Source organism: Sinocyclocheilus anshuiensis, unplaced genomic scaffold (genome assembly GCF_001515605.1).
Source record: "Sinocyclocheilus anshuiensis isolate Anshui unplaced genomic scaffold, SAMN03320099.WGS_v1.1 scaffold334, whole genome shotgun sequence".
Classification (NCBI taxonomy): Eukaryota; Metazoa; Chordata; class Actinopteri; order Cypriniformes; family Cyprinidae; genus Sinocyclocheilus; species Sinocyclocheilus anshuiensis.
This window is the reverse complement of record NW_015546055.1, coordinates 285991-291072: the sequence shown is the minus strand read 5'-3', so window position 1 is coordinate 291072 and position 5082 is coordinate 285991. Positions and strand designations below refer to the sequence as shown.

Here is a 5082-nt window from a genome sequence, read left to right as displayed (position 1 = left end):
AGTGACACGAAAATGTAGTAATTACACCATAAATGCATATTATTAAAGTCTACTGTGTTTCACAGTCAACACATAAGACTTTTTGGCTAGGTTTAAAGGAAAAGAGCACTTTTAGATAAACAAGGCAGAAATAGATAGCACTTGTGGAGGTAGGAAAACAAAGTTCTGTATGAACTGCAGGATTGATTGTAATAAAGATTTCAATGCAAAAGGAAAGGCAGTAGAGCTGACTATTTCTGTCTTTGATTATAATGATCAATGATTATAATGTTGGAATAAATGTTGTGTTTGTGGAATACAGCCATGGATCAGTAGCGGACTCCTGTGTGAAAGCACAGTCCATGCTGCTTCCTCTCTCACAAGAGGGGAATTCCCCCCATTTTCTAAAATGAAATTCAGGCCCTAAAAATCCTGATTGGAGTATCACTATAGTTATAAATTATAAAAAGAAGGCTTTAAAAATATCGGTATCGGTATCGGCAGATACTTCTTTCTGTAATCGGCGATCGGTGATTGGCCTCAAAAATCCTGATCGGAGCACCCCTATTTAACACCTTTGTTTTTGTAGTGTTTCTGGCTTTAATGTTGCTAGATAATTATCTCTGAGTTTTCAGGGTTTTTTTGTGTAGTACTTATCTGTTTTGCTTTAAAATGATCATTTACATGTAAATACTTCAACCACCTGAGCATAAATAAGGGTTTTTACAGAAATTTTCTGTGCAAGTATCATTGAAGGACCATGCTTGATATGAAACATGACAAATATCATAGAAAATCAAGGTACAAGGTCACTTATTTGTCAAATTTCAAAAAGTACTAAAGGTGTGAAAATATTGTTTATATTAAATACATATTGTTATTTAGTTTAATTGGGATACATAAAATGCTAGACATGATATTAGCCTTAGCAGCACAAAGGTTCCTGTGGCACATGTATTTCCACTGCTGGATATTTGTTAGTACAGTAGACAAAATAAAAACTAGTGAGAGTGAGAAAATTATGTTTTAAAGGAGTTAAATTTCAAAAACTCCACAGGGCTAAAAGTGCCCGTAGTTGAAGAAACACTTGTACGGGTATTGAGTGCGAGAGTGAGACTGATACAATATCACACTGAAATGAACGTGTTCTTGGCAAACAGAAATGAAATGAAACTCTATTCTTATTGTTTTCTACTATGAAAGCCAAATAGCACTTTTTCTGTCTCTCTCACACTCTCTCTCTTTCTCTCAGTTTCAGTGTGAAACATTAGCATGACATTAAGTAACTGTAGGTGAGACAGTAATTCTACTAAAATAACATATTTGTGCAAAATAGTTATTTAAATAATAAACTAATGAAGTAAGAAAATTGTCAAGTAAGAGCAGCCGTAAAATAGCAAACATCTGTTGACTGTCAGGTGGTTTCTTTCTCTCTCTCTCTCTCTCTCTCTCTCTCTCTCTCTCTCTCTCTCTCTCTCTCTCTCTCTCACTTTCCGGTACATTCCTGGAATTCCTCCCAGCTAGGTTTGGATTTAGGCTTTGCAGTGTGTGTGTGTGTGTGTGCATAATCTGTCAGAATAATTGATTTAGTTTATTAACGGTCCTGAGAGAGGGAAAGTGTGCCATGTAATGAAGAATGAGAGCGTTTGTGTCTGGCATTAATGATATTTTCCTCATCTGTAGTATTTCATTAGTTATGCTAATTGAAAAGGAACTCATTTACTGGGATCCAGAATTGAAGTGTGTGTACGTGTGTATGTTAGTGTGAATATGAAAAAAGGTATATTACCTACTTTTTAAAAAAGCTTTTTCAAGTTGTAGACTCACTTGAAATTGAAATAGTTTTTGCAGAATGTCTGAATTCTAATGTGGCTGTCTACAACTGGTTTTCTGTTTACGAATGAAAACTTGGGTCTGTTTTATAAAGTGTGTTACATTTTTATTTATGTTATAAGCTATTATTGTTATACTTTTCCAGATCTTGTTCAGGGTTAATGTTTTTATTCACTGTTAGGTGAAGTTGTGCTGCTGTGTGGCAGATAGTATGACAATGTAATTTCTTTCAAAAATTTTTACTTGAAATGTATTGCGATTGACCATGTGACATTAAATCATACGGAAGGTGGGAAAGTATTTTGCATGACTCCCTCCAACAATAGTCCACAGTATGTCCACACAATGACTGTGTTCAGAGTTGTGATTTTAATACCAACTAGCCAGTTGGTTTCTGTACATTAAAGGGCAGTTCCATAGAAAACTCTAGGGCTGCACGATAAATCGCATGCAATATTTAACGCGCATCTTATCAGTAAAGCCGGTTCTGTAATCAGCGGTAAATCTCCATCACCTGCGGGCTTTCACATTGAGCAGCATTAACTACACAGAATTAAATATCGCATGCGATTTATCGTGCAGCCCTAGAAAACTCCCAGACGCTTTTCAGTTCAATCTCTTTGTTCAGTGTTGAGAGATAGATGCTCTCAAGTGCAAAGAGGCAGAGTGAAAGCATTAACGCTGACCCTGCAAAGAGAGAGGAAGTGCTCAGGGAAAAGACAAAGTGAAGAGATCAGATCCATTAATATAGGGCAGAAAATATTGTTTCTGAGTGTTCTATATACCATACCCTTTTCATATGATAAGGTGGAAAATAATTTTGTGTGATTTCATAATCAGGGCTGTCAGTTTAGTAATATAATAGGTTTAGTTCATTTACATTTTTCTACAATGCATTTACACTGCAATTAAATGAAATCAGCTCGTTTTGTAAGTGTTCTCCAACTGTCTGCTCTGGTTATGTGAGAAAGGCTTTTATTACCCCCCTTTATCATTGTGTGGAGAGTTTGTCTCCTCTAATGACACCTCCTGCCATCCCATCCCCATCCTCCTAATTATCCTCTATTTTACTTAACAGCTGGAGAAAGAGGAGGGTGGCTGTAGAGACGGGGGTCGGTCCGAGATCTGAGGATAATCATTGTTTTAATTGCTTGCGTTGCATGTAAAGACCTTTTTAAAAAAACTCATTTAGAAAACAACTCAATTAGCATATTCAGATGCGAATCAAAGCGAGCGGCTTGTATACAGCTGGTGTTGGGAGTCGTGCATCAGACTGTTTTGAAAAACTGATTAAGTCAATTAAAGTTGATTTTATTCCAGTAATGTTGCCAATTATAGTGTTTATATATATTTTTTTCCAGACTGTTAGGTCCATTCTCACAGCAGGGCTGAGACCTTTAGATGGGCTACTTCTAGTTCAGTTTATGTGACCTATTTTTATTTCATATGTATATAGCTATATCTGTTAATAATAAATATCATAGTTTATAGTTAATAATTTATTGTAATATATAAATAATATAATATTTAAATTAGTAATAGGTTATTAGTTAATAATTCTTATAATAGTTTGTAATTAACATATTAATATGTAATATATTAGTAATAATATAACATTATAATATAAGTAATTTAATAATTACATATAATATCCTTTATTGATCTAATAAAATAGTTAATAATTAATTGACAGTATAATATGTAAATAATAAAATATTATTATTATTATTATTATTATTATGAATACTACCACTACTACTACTAAGAATAATAATTTTATTTAGTATTTTTTAGAAACAGCTGAGTAGTGCCTGACCATTTAAAATTGACTCAAATGTTCTGCATTAGGCCTGGGCGATAAAACGGTATCGATATTTATCGACGGTACACCTTCTTCAATATCGATAGAAAAAATGTTCGATATAGCGCACGATATAGTCACGTGCTATGAGTGACGCAGACAGCACACACAAACACGAACACATGCTGAATTGAGTGCTGTGCCTGCCTGTGATGAAGAGATTGTGAATACATTTTTTTTTATATTAGTCGAATTTGAAATAAACATTTGCATTTGAATGCAAAAATAGTACAATCAAATGTTAGGTGTGCCTCAGGGAGCATCATCAGTGGAGCACGAGATGCGGTGATGATAATGTAAGTGACGTTCTTGCATTTTAATGTTTTATTAGTCTAGCCCACGAGACGTGCAGTTGCTGCGTTATTCATTCAAAATAATAGAGTTAATTTAGACGTAATGCACGTTTTCTTATAGACAGTTATTTCCTTCCGTTGACAATTTAATGCGCTGCATTATTTTGCTCATTGCACCCTCCTGTGGCCTCAGGAGACAAGACAAAAGTTTCCTTAAGAAATTAGATATTTGTTTAATTTTCATTTTGTGTTTGACTGTTAAAACAAAAAATATTTGTTGTTTGTCTCAATAAATTGGGTTAATTTAAAAATACAGTGGTTAAATTAAAAAAAAAAAAAATTCTATTGCTCTTTGTTTTAAAAAAAAGGTTATAATACATGTCAATAATTATCGATACCGAACGATATGAAACATTTATCGTTGATACATTTTTTAGCTATATCGCCCAGCCCTATTCTGAATGGTTGGAAAAGCATTGTTATGTGGTTGCAAAGGTTTCTGGCTGGTTTCTAGGGCATTGCTAGGTGGTCGCTAGGGTGTTTTGGGTGGTTGCTTACTGGCTTAATTTAAAAGAGCCCTCATCCAAGTCTCTGATATTTTGGTCCATAGATATCCCTCAGGCCCCTCCATTAATGCAATTCAATGGGAGTTCAATAACTAACATAAACATATAATAATGAGGTGCACCATATATGGTCACATCCTCAAGATGGGCTAATTTGTGCATTGTTTATGGCCATTAGCTGCCTAGCCGTGGCCTAGATTTCCCAGGCAGACTCTTTCTGTGCTGTGGCTCTGAAAGGCCCCTTCATATGATATCTTAAATTACTCTTTAATGGCTGTAATGAGAAGAAATATGATCTAGTCTATTCACTCCGGTCTCATCTCATGACGTAAAGCGATGCAGGTGCTGTGGTGTGTAATCAGAAAATTCAAAAGATCAGCATTTATTTAAAGGGGTCATATGATGCGATTTCAAGTTTTCCTTTCTCTTTGGAGTGTTACGAGCTCTTGGTGCATAAAGAAGAGCTGTAAAGTTGCAAAGACTAAAGTCTCAAATCCAATATTCTTTATAAAAGTTAAGAGTCAGCCACACCTACCTAAAACGGCTTGTT

General features: G+C 34.8%; 1 protein-coding gene and 1 long non-coding RNA gene across 2 annotated transcripts in view; one reads left to right on the top strand and one right to left on the bottom strand.

Annotated features, from left to right (window-relative positions):
* LOC107699243 (autism susceptibility gene 2 protein-like) overlaps positions 1 to 5082 on the top strand; it is a 262039-nt gene that overhangs the window by 63335 nt on the left and 193622 nt on the right. The gene's annotated exons all lie outside the window — the stretch shown is intronic.
* LOC107699254 (uncharacterized) overlaps positions 136 to 5082 on the bottom strand; it is an 18765-nt gene continuing 13818 nt past the window's right edge. The window contains exon 3 of the long non-coding RNA XR_001635443.1: positions 136 to 240. This is a non-coding gene — a long non-coding RNA (uncharacterized LOC107699254). The remainder of the gene's footprint in view (positions 241 to 5082) is intronic.